Source organism: Lissotriton helveticus, chromosome 4_1 (genome assembly GCF_964261635.1).
Source record: "Lissotriton helveticus chromosome 4_1, aLisHel1.1, whole genome shotgun sequence".
Lineage (NCBI taxonomy): Eukaryota > Metazoa > Chordata > Amphibia > Caudata > Salamandridae > Lissotriton > Lissotriton helveticus.
In genome coordinates this window covers 1,585,583,602-1,585,601,701 of record NC_136063.1, presented here as the reverse complement: position 1 = coordinate 1,585,601,701, position 18,100 = coordinate 1,585,583,602, and the positions used below count along the sequence as shown (strand labels likewise).

The window sequence follows — 18,100 nt, the reverse complement described above, 5'->3', positions numbered from 1 at the left end:
CCAGGAATTCCATTTATACCAGTGTTCTTCATTGTCTAATCAGCCACTTTTAACCTTCAGTCATGAAACCCTGTGCTCATGTTCTGAGAACAGTCATCAAATGAAACAAAAATCGGAATGCTGTCAGCACAGCTCATAAAAGTAAGTCCAGCTGACCAAATAATTTCTCCTACAGGACGAACATACACATTAAAGAATAGGGCTCAAGGTGGAGTCCTGTGGGACCCTGTGAGACAGAACTTTGAAAATCGCAAGCAAAGGGGTAGGACAAACCGATTTGGCACAATAGAACAAATAGGATGTTATCCAACCAACATCATTCCCTTGGATGCTTTCCTCTGATAAACACGCCAGGACGCCCCTTTGCTGGGGCAGCTGTGCGCGGTACAAATAAAAATAACATAACATAACATAACAACTAATCAATCAAGAGTAAGAAACTATCAAAAGTTGTGAAAAGGTCCAAATGAACAAAATGCAGATCCCTTGAGACACCAATATCTGCAAATCATCAATCACTCAGATCAGAGCCATCTCAGTGCCATGATAGGGCCTAAAACCAGACTGAGCTGGGTCCAAAATGTTACTGTCTTAAAAAAAAAGACAAATGCTTGTTAACAGCCCTTTCAAAGACATTTTAGTAAAAAATACAGATATAGGTTTAGAATTGCTCATGATTGCAGGGTCTGTTGATGATTTTCAAAGAAGCTGGAACACAAAGTGTTTTTTCCAGAAGAATGGAACAGAGGTAGTTGATAATGGATTTATTATAGATCATCTGAAATGACTCAGACACCATCAGAACACACAATATTAGAATACATGGGGGACATGGATCCAACCAAGATCCAGAGAAAATGGAAGAAAAACATTACTCAAATTTGGTAGATAAAAGTTCAAACTCAGTGAAATTGGAAGTGGTTCCCAACTCAAATAACAAGTCAAGATCTGGTTCAACCATGGCAATTGAAGAGATAACAGTAATTTTCATTAATACATTTGAAAGATCATTGCAAAACTCTTGAGGTGGTTTCAATATAAGGTCATACAATCTGGTGAAGAGTGAGTGGACGACCTGAAAAACGCTTTTGTAGTATTGTATAATGGACAATTCTAGCTGCACAATAGTTCACACGAGTTGGTTGTTCGAGATGTTTATATAAACAAAGTTTTGCTCGTAAAAATACTTTCTCACAAGGAGAAAAATAATTTGGCGTCCTAAAAATTCTATTACATTAAGGTGTAGAAGGGCAGGAGCATTGGGGGCCAGAATAAACTGGGATGGTCTTGTCTAAAGCATGCTCAATACTGCTATTGAAAGCCTTAATACTTAATCTAAAGAATAGGTGGAGAAAATAAATAAGAAGTATTTCAATCATGGCATTGGTAGAAATTTCCTGGGACAATCTGGACCAGGCATGTTTACTGAGAGTCACCCTAGAGGCACATCTGTAAGAACAAATTATTCCAGGCAGGTGGCAATGAAAATACACAAAGAAACTGTATGTCCAGTTCCACAGAATTTTTAGAATGGACTCTGGTCTGTCTCAGAAGACCCTTGTAACAACTTTTGCTGACATGGATGCCAGGAACCAGCTTCTGCTATTCTCTCTGCAGTTTACATTCTGTGGGGTTCCAAAGCACTGCTTCATGGTGCAATACAAGTGATGGACAATGTAATAACCTTGTACTAATCCTTACTCTTTGGAAATGCAACATATCTAATCTCAGTTACAGTATTTTGAACAGCCAAGTGTTGTCTATACCTCTATGTTTAACCATGCCAATCAAGCATGGTTGTGTTTAATTCTAAAAGTACTCAAGACAAACATTTCCATCAACTACTTTCAAGGGTTTCAATGAGCCTACTTGTCAAATGCATAGCAGTCATTTACCATAATTATGTTCTCTCTGGCTCATTACTTGTTACATTTGTTTTAAGACTTAACACAAAAGTATTATTTCATACATTTTTAGGTCTCGGCTTGACGTCAGCAGCGCATGTGCTGCTCTCGTCATACGAGACTTCTTGGAATCGATACGATTCCAGACGCCTCGTCCCAGCTCTGCCTTCAGCTTTCATTTGTGCGCATCATTTGGTGTCATGAATTATGCCTAAAGCAGTGCAATGATTGCACTGAAGGCATGCCAATCATTATTTGTTGCCACCCTGTCTCCTTTTAGGCACGCCCACTTTGATTGGATCGTTTGCGGGCAGATTTACACTCTTTCCTTTAAAGGACTCAAAGCACTTTTTTTCTAATTTGCAGCGCCGTCCACACGCTTGGAATGGCCGTCGACAGCCTCTCCTGCTTCAGCCCCCCACCCTGGCAAAATATGGAATTCTGTTGCATCATCAACGCACCTTATCTCTGGTGCTTAGCTTTTTAAAGCAATTTATTCATGCATTCGTTTGCGCATTATGATGAGCTGACGAGTATATTTTGTTGAGGCGGGGTTGGACTACAGAGGTATGTTTGAATGCTCAGAGCCTTTAGAGCCAGAGAACTAGGTCAGCAGAGCTGCTTCAGAGCCAGGGAACCAGGTCAACAGAGCTGCTCTAGGGCCTAAGAACCAGGTCAGCAGAGCTGCTCTAGAGGCAGAGAGCTATGTCGGCAGAGCTGCTCTAGAGCCAGAAAGCCAGGTCAGCAGAGCTGCTCTAGAGCCAGAGAACCAGGTCAGCAAAGCTGCTGTAGAGCCAGAGAACCAGGTCAGCAGGGCTGTTGGAGAGCCAGAGAACCAGGTCAGGAGAGCTGCTCTAGAGGCAGAGAGCCTGGTCGGCAGAGCTGCTCTAGAGCCATAGAACCGGGTCAGCAGAGCTGCTTTAGAGCCAGAGAACCAGGTCAACAGGGCTGTTGTAGAGCCAGAGAACCAGGTCAGCAGGGCTGTTGTAGAGCCAGAGAACCAGGTCAACAGAGCTGCTCTAGAGCCTAAGAACTAGGTCAGGAGTGCTGCTCTAGAGGCAGAGAACCAGGTCAGCAGAGCTGCTCTAGAGCCTAAGAACTAGGTCAGGAGTGCTGCTCTAGAGGCAGAGAACCAGGTCAGCAGAGCTGCTCTAGAGGCAGAGAACCAGGTCAGCAAAGCTGCTTTAGAGAGGGAGAACCAGGTCAGCAGAGCTGCTCTAGAGCCAGAGAACCAGGTCATCAGAGCTGCTTTAGAGGGAGAGAACCAGGTCAGCAGAGCTGCTTTAGAGGGAGAGAACCAGGTCAGCAGAGCTGCTTCAGAGCCAGAGAACCAGGTCAGCAGAGCTGCTCTAGCGGACACTGACTGACTGACACTGACTGATTGACTCTGACTGATTGACACTCGACAGACTGACACTTGACAGACTGACACTGACAGACTGACAGACTGGCAATGACTGACTGGCAATGACTGACTGGCAATGACTGACTGACAATGACTGACTGACAATGACTGACTGACAATGACTGACTGACAATGACTGACTGACCTAACATTAGGTCTCACCTTTCATTAAGTTAAAGCCATTTGCTTTGCTATACAATATTATTAGCAACGCAAATGGCTTTAACGTATTCAAAGGCGAGACCTATTGCATTATCAATGCTTGTTTAGAGCACCTCCTGGTTTAAAAGCGCGATCGCCTTGTTGGTGCTCTTTAGGCGGCAAGGAGTACAGTGAATTTTGGAAGAAGCAAGCGTGGAACATAGCAATTCAGGAGAACAACGACAATTAGTGGAATGGCTTCCAGGACAAAGGAGTATTAGGACTTGGCGCATCTAAATTAAGGTACTACAGTTGAAATGTCTCCATGCCCATTACTAAGATCCTGCTCTATAGAAGAATTCGTAAACTATGGCAAGCTAATCACGTTATCCAAAGTTGCAACTACAATTAAATCATATAGAAAATAAGAAATGTGACCGACTGTCTTACACTGGCCTAAAAAAGCACTTCAAATGTTTAAAAGGTAAAGTATTTGGAGAGGATGTAGCAGGACACCTGTGTATATAATCAATGAACGCATGCATGTTGTAGAAGAACTGCTCCGCGTCCTACCTCGCCCTCGCTTCCAGCAAATGTTGGACGCGTAGTACAGGGGCAGCTGACTCCAGAAAACCCCTGAGAGCTGAACGGGCAGCAAGTGATACGTTTAGACTCTCTACGATCACCGCTGTCCAGAGCATCACGCAGGAACGTCACACTGCCTCGACGTGATGACATCCCAGAGCACGCCACACAGTGACAACGCTTGATACAATCGCGCGTCCGGGGAAATGTAGTTCTGTGCTGGGCGCTGATCAGTGAGCTCAGTCAACGCAGATTATCAGTTATTTATTACAAGAGGCATTACTCGCAGGGATCACGCTCTCTTCTAGCCACACGTGGCTGGTTACACCGGTATCACGATTATTCAGTAAACAATTTTAAAATTGTATCCTTCCGCATAAGCTGTGCGCTGCATGTATCCCTCCGCCCTTCCCCCCGCCCCTATGCCGGGACTGGGCGTGTCCTCGTGTTGTGCGGGGTGGTGGCTGCAGGATCCTGAGGTTGGCTGGACGTCTGTGGCCGCGCTAGTACTCAACCTTCCTCACGGAGTCAGAGGAAGCCGGGGAGAGCGGCCCCACAGTGGGTGGGCCGGCCTCCGCAAAGGTAAGGAGAAGGCAGCATTGCGCGCCTTACGGAGACAGGCCTCCACAGTTAACATCCTTATCAAGCCGCATCGTTAACCCTGGGGCGGGGCCGGTGCTCATCGCACACAGGACTCTATGCACTATTAATGGCGGAGGCGTAAAACTTGGGGATGCGACACCCGTGTCTTTGAAATGTCAAGCACTCTCCTTCAAGAGGCATCAGGAGCAGGGCCTTAGCACCCCACCCCTTGTATTTGTGTGTATTGTTTGCTGGTGTATTTCATAACGCTTATTTGGGCGATCTCTCCATTCGCGAGAAGGGGCGTCATTATCTTCAGTATTCCTTTTCTTTCATATTGGCCTGTTTGTGTATTAAAAAAACAATGCTGCTCTCCAGAGCTGTCCCTCAGAGAGGGCGTAAGCAATTTATAAGTCTGGCATTGGTTCATTCCTGGGCTACTCTTGCATGTTGTATTAGTGCTAATATGTACTTTGCGCCCCTTCTCCCTTTGTATTGGTTTCACGTTTCTATCAGCAGTCAGTCTTATGAGTCTCTGGCAACAAGGAGTAAGGCATCGCCACAATTTGAACTGTTGCTAAATACTTGTAAGAGTTTTTAAGCGGAACATACAGGGGTTGGTTGGGTACTTAGAGTTTTCCGTTAAGTGTATAATACCGGACGCGTTCTTTATTCCCAACAGCTCCTGCTTTGTCCTGTCTTTCTTCCTTTACGTTTTTTTTGTACGAAACGGGCAACCATCTAAACTCACGATACCCAAGTGTCCTTCTCCAGATGCTGTTTATATCCTTTTAAAGATGCCGAACAAAGACTAATCGCAGCGTTATAGAAGTGAAGAGTTTATAGAGGGAGGATGTTTTTTTCCGTGCATGATTTGTCATTGTCAATGGACTCTTTCCCCCCCCCCCCCCCCCCCCCCGATGAAACTCCCTTTACCTGTGAGGTTTGTGTGTTGTATGTAACTCGGTTCTCTTGTATCGAAAGGCGGAATCGCGCCAAATGTTTTGCCTCTCTATTTAATGCCGGAGTGAGTTATCCTCGATGCAACATTAAATAATACATTTATTGCTTCTCTATTCAAGCATTTGCTGGTACTTGTACAAAGAAGGCTTGCACATATATATTTTAGAAATGGGACAATCAGTTTACTTTATGTTCACCAGCAGTCCTGTGTGATTCTCTATTCGAGGGTGCTTAATTAGAAAGTAAATGAGCCGCTGGCTTTACATACTTCGTGAAATTTGACAGATTGGAATCTTAAAACCATAATACCGACTCGGATCTATTCAGTGATACAGACTAACTTTCAGAACTTGAAACCGTGAATGTACCTTGGGGTGTTTTCAAATGAGTAGGAACCAACAAAATGAAGATACTTTAACACCTACTGTGTGCTTAGGTTTTCGTCTCACATCTTTCTTCTCTGCTACTTAGAGCATGGGTTCACATCATGTTCACGCCTGGAGCGAAGCACTTCCGTCCTCCACAACCAGCCAAGAAATCTATCTCCATGCTTGCCGGGGGAGCTGCTCAGCATTTGAGTCTTGTGAAGTATAACAGGAGTATGACCCATAAACCACGTTGGGATTAGGGTGAGCAATCAAGGTAACAAAAAGAATATCCCAACTGGTAATATTCAAGAGAGACAATTAAACATGTATGCGAAAAGCATTACGCGAACACAAACAAGGAGGCTCATTTGTTTGAACTGTGCTCATGGCATCATATAATTGGGGAAAAAGGGAGAAAAACAATGTTTATAGTTGTATCAGCACTACACTATAAATTAATAACAAAAACAACCCAATATTGTACTTGGTGCTAAAAATGTGCAAGTGACATCGAGGTGGCGATGCAAGTGACAATAGTGATCAGCAAGAACGGCGCAAGGTGAAGAAATGTTACATATGTAAAAAATGTAAATTGATACTTGTATAGTGCACTACTCACCCGCAAGGGTCTCAAGGCGCTTGTACGAATACCGCTGTGGAACCCATCCTGGCTTTCCCTGTGAGGTGTCCACTCCTGGGCACTCCCAAGGTGGAGGCCAGACATCCTTAGCGTTGTGGGGGCCAGACATCCTTAGCGTTGTGGGGCCGAGATAAGCAAGCTATTGCCCAGAGTTGCAGAGTGGGACTCCATGATTGGAATAGGCACAGAGGCGAGAATTATCAGGTCCGTGAAATTTTGAGCCCAAGACCCGCCGAGGCGGGGAATTGAACCCTCATCCCGGGCTAGACCTCTGCATCAGGGTCTGCCGCTCTAACCATTGAGCCACACTTCTCCACATATATACAGTGAATTAACAAGACACAGTGTGGCTCTAGATAAATTGAAATGCGACAGTTTTTTGGTTTGCAGTGATGATTTGGGAGAGCCACACTTAGATATGCGCCTTTTATTGCGCTGAATAGTCAACGACGTTTCAAACTCGCAGCGGCGAATTCCAGCCGATCATTGCTGCTTCACTCAGCCGCTGAATAGTCGACGACGTTTCGAACTCGCAGCGGCGAATTCCAGCCGATCATTGCTGCTTCACTCAGCCGATCGATGCCGCCACAAATCACTTAGGCTCCGATCTACAGGCGCCGTCCATGGAACCCCAACGGAGTACTCTGTCTCCGCTCACCTGACACCATATCTCTTGAGGATATCCCCCAGTTCCATAGGACCCATTGCCTCGACCAATCACCGGAATTCATCATCAACCGGACTTCTTTACCCCCTTCCTGCTCTCTCATTCTTTTTTTTTTTTTTTTTTTTTTTTTTTTTATAAAGCGCAGAATAGCTGCCCGGAGGCGTCCCAGCGCTGAAAACTAACAGGTGTTGCCCATAGGGCCAAGTACAGGAGAAGCAACTTATTTGTTAAACAGGAAAGTTTTTAAATTTTTCCTGAAAGAAGTAAGGTCTGAGTTGGACCTAAGATGATAAGGTAGGCTGTTCCACAACTTGGCCGCGTTCAAGGAGAAAGAGCGACCTCCTGCTCTGGATCTCTTAACCTTTGGCACTACTGCCAGTAAGGCATTAGTAGATCGAAGTTGTCTATTGGGAAGATAGGGGGTGATTAAGGTGCGACTAATTAGTGGCCCAGTTTCCCAAAAAGATTGATGGGCAACACAGAGAGATTTGAAGCTGACCCTGTCTTTCACGGGAAGCCAGTGTAATTTTTTCAATCCTGCCTTCACAGAGGTCCTACGGGGGAGCTGGAGCAAAGTTCGGGCGGCACAGTTCTGAATTACCTGCAACTTTTTCAATGTGGAATCAGCATCACCATTCCATGTACCTCAACCCAGTCCTGAAGATGATCCCAACTTAGACTGATCAAAACGTCGTCGACTATTCAGCGCAATTAAAGGCGCATATCTAAGTGTGGCTCTCCCAAATCATCACTGCAAACCAAAAAACCTTTTTCATTTCAATTTATCTAGAGCCACACTGTGTCTTGTTAATTCACTGTATATATGTAACATTTCTTCACCATGCGCCGTTCTTCATGATCACTATTGTCACTTGCGTCGCCACCTCGATGTCACTTGCACATTTTTAGCACCAAGTACAATAGTGGGTTGTTTTTGTTATTAATTTATAGTGTAGTGCTGATACAACTATACAAATTGTTTTTCTCCCTTTTTTCCCCAATTATATGATGCCATGAGCACAGTTCAAACAAATGAGTCTCCTTGTTTCTGTTCGCGTAACGCTTTTTGCATACATGTTTAATTGTCTCTCTTGAATATTAACAGTTGGGATATTGTTTTTGTTACCAGCATTTGAGTCTGCCACAAAACGGAACTCGTGTTTAGATGCACTGAAAGGCGACACAGCACAGAAAAAAACCTGTCTTAATGTGGGAGACATGTTTTCTGGACTGATCGGCACAGAAAGCACAAGTAAAGTCTGAATTAATCAGACTATGAGAAACACACAGTATCAACTTAGAACTGCTTCATGGTAGCAAGAACGTGTGATTGCTACACTGTTATCCACTACCCAAGCATGCCTAAGTGTTGTAAGGCACCACTGGGTATTTGCGGTTTTGCTAATTTCCCCATCCTGCACTTTATTTAGCAAGTGGGTGTACAAATGGCACCAGATTACTGCATTCCCAATTGTGATTAGACAATACATTATTTACATCTTGTCCTGATGATGATCTATGTACCTAGTTATAGAACGAAACGTCGTCGACTTTTTAAACCGCATGCACGTTAAACTCATTTGTTAAAGCACGTGCATTACTGTTTACTTCCTAAAAACCTTGCCCCCACTATTCACATTGGCGAAAAGCTCTCTTTGTTTTGCCTGAAAAAGTGTGTTCATTTGTGATTGTCTTTCTGTTTTGTTCTTGAAGGATACAGGACTGTGTCCCACTGAATTTTGTTCCAACTTAATGCAAACAATCGCTTTTGAAACTATTAAATCCAAATGTACGGCTGGCCATCTTAATTCCTTATAGTACTGATTCTGGTCTATATTCATTGTTCTTTGACTTAAAATTGTTTGAAGGACCAATTGTTTTTCGTTACTAGTTGACACCCAGGGCCCTCCCTACCTTACGGGTTCCCTTATTTATAATAAACATAGACAATACATTTTGGCACAAAGAAGACACTGGAAATGCCAGAGAAGTGGGCATCTTTTTCATGCTTCCGTCAGTTTATGAGAAGCGTGAAATTCCCACAATGCAAATGTAACTAATACCAGCAGGCACCAAAGGAGCAGAAATGAAAATGATAATATGGAAATGTGTTCCCCTCTTATATTAGGATGATTAGACTTTGCAAAGAGTAGCTAGCACTACGTCTGCTTCTTTTTGTGTTCCTCTTTTCATTGTCCTGCCTGGCTTTGTACCACACCTACCGCTAGACATGGAACTGTAGCGACCATCTTGAAGTTCTAAAGCATCGTTCTGGCAATTGGAAGTCCGTCATTCATGTCCATGAAGAGGATAAAGGGCGACGCAGCGGAATATTTTACTTTACAGAAAGCAACCTGTGGGCAGAATGTAAACGCTCCTCTCGGTTGTTTGTATTGTTTAAGTGCGAGAAGCCCAACATGTATGTTGGAACTGTGCACAATTTTCCAGTGAACTGTACTCTTTTGTCATGTGCAGTTGCGGCTCCTCTTGGTTGTTTATATTGTTTCAGTGCGAGAAGCCCAATATGTTTGTTGGACCCATGCACAATTGCCCCGTGAACTGTACATTTTTGTCATGTGCGGCTGCGCTTCCTCTCGTTGTTTATATTGTTTGTGTGAGAAGCCCAACCTAAGCGTTGCGCCTGTGCACAGTTGCCCTGTGAATTATACCTTTTTGTCACATGCAGTTGCAGGAGAGTTATCCTGCCTTCAGCAGCAGGCCGGCAAAAGTCATATGAGAAAATAGTGCTGACAGACTGTAAATAAATCATACTGAGGAGCGATGCATGTAAAAGGGCAAGTCCTCATGGGAGGTAACAACAGAATACAGGAAAGTATTAAGGAGGGACTACTAAGCCTATTAACAAATCAAAAGACGACATTTACAAAGGACAATGACAGCAGCCAATTAAAAAGATGGGTGGAGCTTCAAGTCCATATCTGAATAAAGCAGGTCTCGAAAGAGACGGCGCAAGGGCTGCCTAGGCGAGACCTAAAAAGGGCCGGCGTATTGCCCATTCTTAGCTAATGGGACTTTTTTTGAGCCATGTCCATTTCCTTATCAGCGGGAAATAGATGTAATGCTCTAGACTTGTGGTTGTAAACTACCCGTGTTTCTTGCTTGAAAGTTTTGCCGCTTGGGGAATCCTGTCTTCAGTGTTCAATCTGGTTTGGTGTAGCGGTTTGTATATTTAAAAAAACTTAAATTAGCTTTCAATTGTTTTTACGATTATGATGTGCCAATATTTTTCTTATCTTCATAAAGTAGTTCAAGTGTTACCCGTTCAACATATTTAAGCCATTCTTCCACAACTCTGAAAACACAATAGCAAGTACTATAAAAGTAGATCTTCAAATATGATTTAGCAGTGAAAGGAATATACTTTTTTTTGGGAAATGGCAGACACTCGTTATCTAGGAGCAACTGCTGCAAATCCTATTTTTTAGTTAACTTTAGTTACCTTACGTCCCACTTTTCTGTGTGTGCACTAAGTGAGAAAATGCTTGATAGTTAATTTTCCCATTTTCATGTTCATTGTATGTTCCTTTGGGTCCTTTAATGCTGTTGCAGTATTATTTGAATCACACTAGTTTTACAACTGACAGGGCCGTACGTTGAGCCAGGAAAAGAGATTTTTCATAACAAAGTTGGCTGTAAGGTGCTATTTTACATTGGTAAAATGAACATTTACAACCAAGGGAAAGCACAATCTTATTGGATAACAATCTCCTTCATGAATTCTTAACCGCAGCTGCAATTCCGCCGCAATGCCCGGTTTAGCGCAGTGGGCGGGCCACGGCGGCCAACGGATGTGCGCAGCACTACGGAGGTAGAGCCCGCGACGGCCGTTGGCTGACGCAAGCAGCAAAAGGGTTAGGCAGCTCTACTTTCCTGCAGTGTTTTTTTTATTTTATTTTTTTATCGTGTGCTTTGTCTGATCAATCTGGATGAATATTCCAAACAGGAACAACGATTGATATCTGATGTTAGGTCGTTTTTTGTCTGCGTCTCCTTAGTCTTTGCTAGTATGTACTGTGTGAGGTCCTCAAAGTTGAATTTTGAAACCCTGGTAGAATAGCAGTCCTCTCACTCCTGCGCTCTCTCTTTAAAAACGGGTGTGTATTTATGTACAAATGAGGCAATGGAATACAACTGTCCTCGGAGCTGGATAATATCCCTTTAGTCTGTTTAAATACAGCTACGAATCTGATACATTGATAGAGTACATGTATTTAACAGCGTTTCAACTGGTACAGAAAATATTTGCAGAGCAGTATTTTGGAGTACAATGAGTAGATAAATGCAGTTTGCAAGGATTGTGATGCAGTAAAGGATAAGTTCTGTTGGCTACGGGTCTTGAACATTTACAATGACTGTAGGCCTCGTGCACTGGGGTATTGAAGTGTAAGATTTCACTGACTTGGCCAGTTAGGAATGTCTCACCATCCGTGTTCACAGAAGATACAGTATAATAACGGGGGAGCGTTGCCGCGACTGCCGCAAATGCCTTCACAGGAATATTCTGAAGTGCGGAGGCGAGGCAGTTGGTGTATATTTTAAAGTAATGGAATGGCGCACTGGCTGCCACAAGTAAGATCAACATTTTGTCCTAAAAACCACAATGACAAAGCTGTTCGCAAGTGCTTCAAAGTTGCCTTAAGGGGTATGGCAGGCTCACTTTATAGTAGTAGATGTGTACCCTGAAAGTAGAAAATGTATGGGAGCTGGTAAATAGAATCTCAATCTGCAGCGCTCTTGGTATAGAGATGCCACACAAATTCTAGGCTCCTACACTACCCGTTAAGGAGTATCTAATGGCTACATAAACATGCAGGCACTTATCAGAATAAAAGCCACTGCTTAGTTTGGAAACCAGATGAATATGATGAATTTTTAAGCAATAAAATCAATGAAGTATAGCACAAATGTGTGCTCCTTTTGAGGCATGGTGTACAAAACAATCTGATTATTCGGATGTTGATCAAGCTTTCAAAGCCAAATCTCCCAGGACTAATTAGGCCTTTGCCTCAGTCTCTGAGAGAAATGCTTTTGGCAGTTTACACCAATAGTCTGGCATCAAACCATTAAGGTGTTATCCAACTTTTATTGCTCCAGTGAAGCACTTGCAGTTCAACTGTAGCACAAATTCGTTCAGACAGAAGCTACAGCATAGAAAACTACATTTGTGCCAGACACTGCTTTCATTGAGAACTGTAGTGAAAAAAGAATAAGTGGAGGAATAAGAAATGGAGAAAACCACAACTTACTGGCTTCTCCAGTCTACACAGACTCCAACAACTTGAAGTGCACATTCTTCATGCTAAGACTTAATGTGCATGTTCCATCTGATTTTGTTAAAATCACTGATCCAAAGGAAGATTTTAATCCATCAGAATGTATCTGTTGTTGATGATTGGTTATTGAGCACACTTCTGAGGGAGGCATAAACTATAGTCTCTCGGTTTTCTGCTGTCTGGCCTCGGTTCCCCATTTCTGGGTAACTTTTCCTTAAAGTTCTGTGGCAGTCATTAGTTATTGCAAAGTATCTTTAAGAGGTATACTCGTTTCCAATGGTGTCTCAGGCTTCCAATACTGATGTAGTTTAAATGGCTATCCAAATTACTCCATTTGTGCACTTGACTTTTAACAGGTAGCGATATCGAGCAGTTTAGGTATTCTAGGAGGTGGTGGATATCAGAGTGTCAACTGTGGCATGATTGAGAATATGTGATGCAGCAGACTGAATACTCAGCAGGGATGTCCAATTTAATCAAATATCTAGCCGTCCATGGGGCAGGTTGCTTCATAAATCTATTTATGTAACAAAATCCACTTGTCCCTTTGGTGCCATGTAGTGCGGTGATAAATTGTGGCAACAATCTCATTATATAGGAGCTCTGATACAGCCTCTCTGATCATGCCAGGCCTCATACCATAGTAGTGTTTGAATGCTTGCAATCCCTTTATGTTGCCACGTTTCCGCAGATCTACATACTGGGGCTGAAGATAGTGGTAAGCAATAGTTCCAGGGTTAGAATGCCCTTTTGAGTCTGTGCAAACCTACTACCTTGCATGTTTTAAGGATTTTCAACAACTCTTCTCTAATCTGTTCCCATACTGAGAAATGTTGGAAATGTACTCCTGACACAAACCTTCTAGAATGGGGAAAAAAAGTGGTTGGAGGGAAAGTGAACTTGCAAACACTCAGACTTACCCATGAACACATCTACACATGCATATTTGCTCATGCTAAAATGTAGTTCACAGGTATTTTCTAGGAGTACTATTTCTTGTTGTCCTTCTTCTGTAAGTTTTTTGGGATTAATTAAAGCACTTAATGCAAGGACATATACATGGGTGCATTTTTTAGACTTTCTAAAAATAAAAATTGGGCCCCTAATTTGGTCTGGCGTTGACCGTGACTTTTTGTGTTTATTAACATGCTGTCTCTGTTTCTCTGTATCGGCTGGCTTCACTGTGAGGGACCACATCCAGCTCTTTCACAAGGAGCATATCGGCTCACAAAGTAGTTTTGTTCGGTGCCAGTAACTACTGTGGCAGTGTGCTTTTTGAACCCAAAACTATTTTTGTGTTTGCCAAAAACCATGCCAAAACAAGTCCCACATTGACAAAAGCTGACCACCAATTTCAGAACTACTGGCTTTGCCAATGCTTGTTTATTTTTGTTTTCCATAATCTTATTGAAACTGGTCACACTGATTTTCCATTCTGAATATTTTTTAAGGTCTCGGCTGCACGCGCGGAAGCGCGTGTCCGCCGACAGCCTATTGTTGCCGTGTCTCCTTTCCAGGAGACACTGCTGGCCGCGCGCATCGCCTTGGAGGCGATTTGAAGCGCGCGCACACACACACGCACACACACGCACACACACACGCACACGCACACGCAGCCTCACGCACACGCAGCCTCACGCACACACACACACACACACACGCACACGCACACACACACGCACACACAGCCTCACGCACACACAGCCTCACGCACACACAGCCTCACGCACACACAGCCTCACGCACACACAGCCTCACGCACACACAGCCTCACGCACACACAGCCTCACGCACACACAGCCTCACGCACACACAGCCTCACGCACACACAGCCTCACGCACACACAGCCTCACGCACACACAGCCTCACGCACACACGCACACACACACACCGCACACACACACACACACACACAGACACACGCACACACCCCCCCCATGCACGCACATACAGCCTCCCACAGACACACACAGACACACACGCACACCCCCCCCATGCACGCACATACAGCCTCCCACAGACACGCACGCACACAGACACACACGCACACCCCCCCCCATGCACGCACATACAGCCTCCCACACAGACACACACGCACACACCCCCCCATGCACGCACATACAGCCTCCCACACGCACGCACACACCCCCCCATGCACGCACACACAGCCTCCCACACGCACGCACACAGACACACACGCACACCCCCCCCCCATGCACGCACACACAGCCTCCCACACACACGCACGCACGCACACAGACACACACGCACACACACCCCCCCCCCCCATGCACGCACATACAGCCTCCCACACACACATACGCACACAGACACACACGCACATCCCCCCCCCCCCCCCCCCCCATGCACGCACATACAGCCTCCCACACACACATACGCACGCACACAGACACACGAGTGCTGCCCCCCCTCGCACACAGACACACACGTGGGCGCCCCCGCCTCAGCTAGAGACGCCTTCACGGGCCGGACAGAGCCCCACCGGAGGAGAGCCGCCAGATTGCCCCAGGAGCCCCGCCTACGCCCGGACAACAGACAGCACCCCCGACGGCCCGCAGAGCCCCTCGGAGGCCCCGCTCCAGCGCCGCATCTCTTCAACGCTGCCACGAGCCGGACCTACCTCCGGGCCTCTGCTGAGCCCTGCCGGTCCACAGCTGTTCCCCGCATTGTCCGCGGCATCCCGGACCCAGGTACTGTGTAGTGTGTGCTCGAGGGCGCCGTCACGGACTCGAAGGTCCGCCCCTCATGAGATGTGTTTGCTGACTGTTAACCCCTTGCAGTTTAGGCAGCGGCAGGCAGTCACCTTAGTCCTTTCTTTATTTCCATAATACTTGTTTATTACAGCAACTTACTACTGCTAACAGCTCGCATCTCTTATCCACTCTTAAAAACAAACTGTTCGAATGCAAAATGAAGCTGGATCGCTTGCACAATATGATACAAAGTGTGCAACCTAAACTCTCCATCTCCCTCCCACAGGCTCTATCCTCCTAGGGACCCAACCCCTGTTACAGCTCACTCAAGACATCAACTCATGAAGAGGACAAGTGGCACAAGGGTGGGGAATTTTTTTAAGCTATCTACCCGTCCAAGTGGAAAAATAATGCTAAAATCTTCTTGTCCTGTAAAGAAAGTCGCTTTTCCTTTACTGCTGCTCAAATCAAATAGATAGCCCTGCACATGTGCATTACCAGTTGTTTTCTTTATATTACGATACAAAAAGAATATAAAAATGCTAAAGTAAAACACCTTTCTTACAGCAATAATATCCTGGAGGAGCTTGAGACTGCCTAAGGTGCAATATGGTGGTCTTCATTATGACACTTCTTCAGTTTAGAAGCATATCAACATATCTGTTTAAATCCATTGCTCTGCTGATGTCGAGCTCGACGTGTTATGTTAAAGATTTCTTATAGCACAAACTAATCAATCTATTGTAAAGCGCTCTGACACCTCTGGGTAAAGTTCGCGCTATATAAAAATGAACAAATAAATAGATAGATAAAATGGATGCTCAAACTACTGGGGAACGGGTGCCCCAGACACGCGTCTTCCCTCCTCAGCTGCGGGCCTACCGAAAAAAAATTCTCAGGGGAAGCAGGAGCGAGACGGCTGACCCTGGTAACCGTGGAGTGTGAGCGGCTCGCTCCCTCCTATGGACTCCCTCTGGCCTGCCGAGGTGTCACTCGCACAGTCTACCACGATGTCGGGTACGAATACTCTCACACTGTCACCGCTCACGCTCACCCCTTCATCCCGCCTTCAACCTCCTTTCCTCCCAGACTCCTTTAACCCCTCCCATTATGTTGCCCTCACATCCTGCCCACCCCCAGACGCCAAAGACCAGCTGCCCACAAGGCACTATTGTTCTCTCTAGTAGTTCCAGCGAAGACCACTCCAGCCACTAAACTCCGCTTTCATTCCGTTCATGTGTCTCTTCTCTCCCCGTCTAAGTCACGGTGTCCCATATGGCTTGCCCCCTTAGCGCTGTCAGCGGTCTTATGGCGGTGTAAAGAAGCGCTATACAAAAAACAACGTTCTCTTGAAGTGCCAATCCGTGCGACATCAGTCAGTCATGGACTGCACTGCAGCCTCGCCCGAGGCCAGAGTGACACTGAGGTGCAAGGACGTCAGTCCCGAGCTGCGCTGCCTCTGAGCCACCATGACAATGGCCGTGCACTCCGCTGGTGCCGAACTGAGCTGGGCCCGCGAAGCGCTACACTGCTCCGCGCCCCGAGCGACATTGGAGCGCACGGCCTCTGTCCAGCGCCGCAGAGGCCCTGCTCTGCACTGCAGTGGCAGAAGTTCTGAGCTGCATTAACACAATTCCTGTGCGGTAGGTACACCAGCTTCACTCGCACAAAACCATGGGCTGAACCCACACGAGAACCGAGTTGCAATTTCTACACTGAACTGCAGTGACAGCACAGACACGGCCTTGAACCACACGGGCACTGGCGCAGTAACAGGAAGCCATTGACAGGAAGTCACATCTCCCATTTCCTGTTGAAAATAGATTTTATATGAAGCGAGGAGAGGGTGTGTAAGGTGGGTAGGATGGATTTCATGCTATACAAACAAAAACAACCTGCACAGTGCAAATCACATGACACAAAAATACAGCAGAAAAGGTAAATAAAAAATGCTTTATCGACAGCCACCCCAATGCCCGTGACACCACCACCCCATCCCCGCCCTGCCCCGTCGCCTTGGGTTCTCTTCACACACCAGTACTCTTCACACATTAGGCATAATGTTCCAGGGCTCCGGGGTCCTCGCAGATAGATCCGCCTCCCTGACAGCCTATAGCCCTCTCCAGACCCCACTGCCATATTCCACATCCCGCTTCCTTATCCCGCACCCCAGTGCCTGCCCCACAGCACACAGTTCTCCAAGGTCCCCAGTCCCCACTTAGTTTCAAAGATCTCCCTACAGAACTGCTTTTAGGCCAGAGCCATGCTCTCAGGACTCCGCACATCCCATAGCACACAGAGGCCCCTGCAAAGCCCATAGCGCCCAGACCCCCAAATAGTGCTGGGAATGGAGGGAGGGGTTAGCAGCAGGCCTCGACCTCTCAGGGACGCAGCAAACCCCCAACCGCCCTCTTCGGCCTAGTGCTAGCCTGTCACTCTAGGCGAAATGACCCCAGAGTGACTATCACATCAGGAGCAGAAGGAAATGATGGGCGTAGATCCCGGAGGCTTAGAGCAGTGGTGTTACACGAAATAATGTACCACCACCCTAAGGAAAAAGTAATGAGGGCACCCTAGTGTCTCACATATCTCTCATATACTCATTACCCTTGGACTGAATGAACCATTTAAGGTTTGAGGCGCGGGGACCGCAGGGGCCTGGGTTACGGACCTGTATTAGAGAAATGTTAAGGTGCCCCCTGAACGTGAGGTGTCGCCTTTCACCTCAGGGAAGAATGGGATAGGCCACCAGGTCGTCCCATTTGAAATAATTACCAGCATTTTGCCTTTAGATGCATTGTACCAAAGGCAATCACTGTTGTTCCCAGAGTGGCTT

The 18,100-nt window shown here is 45.8% G+C and overlaps 2 protein-coding genes across 2 annotated transcripts in view; one reads left to right on the top strand and one right to left on the bottom strand.

Annotated features, from left to right (window-relative positions):
- The window catches only part of YAE1 (YAE1 maturation factor of ABCE1), a 177,254-nt gene extending 173,087 nt beyond the window's left edge, over positions 1–4,167 (bottom strand). The window contains exon 1 of the mRNA XM_078688205.1: positions 4,024–4,167. The gene's annotated coding sequence lies outside the window, so the exon portion shown is untranslated. The remainder of the gene's footprint in view (positions 1–4,023) is intronic.
- A 76-nt stretch (positions 4,168–4,243) lies between these two features.
- The window catches only part of RALA (RAS like proto-oncogene A), a 278,211-nt gene continuing 264,354 nt past the window's right edge, over positions 4,244–18,100 (top strand). The window contains exon 1 of the mRNA XM_078688206.1: positions 4,244–4,617. The gene's annotated coding sequence lies outside the window, so the exon portion shown is untranslated. The remainder of the gene's footprint in view (positions 4,618–18,100) is intronic.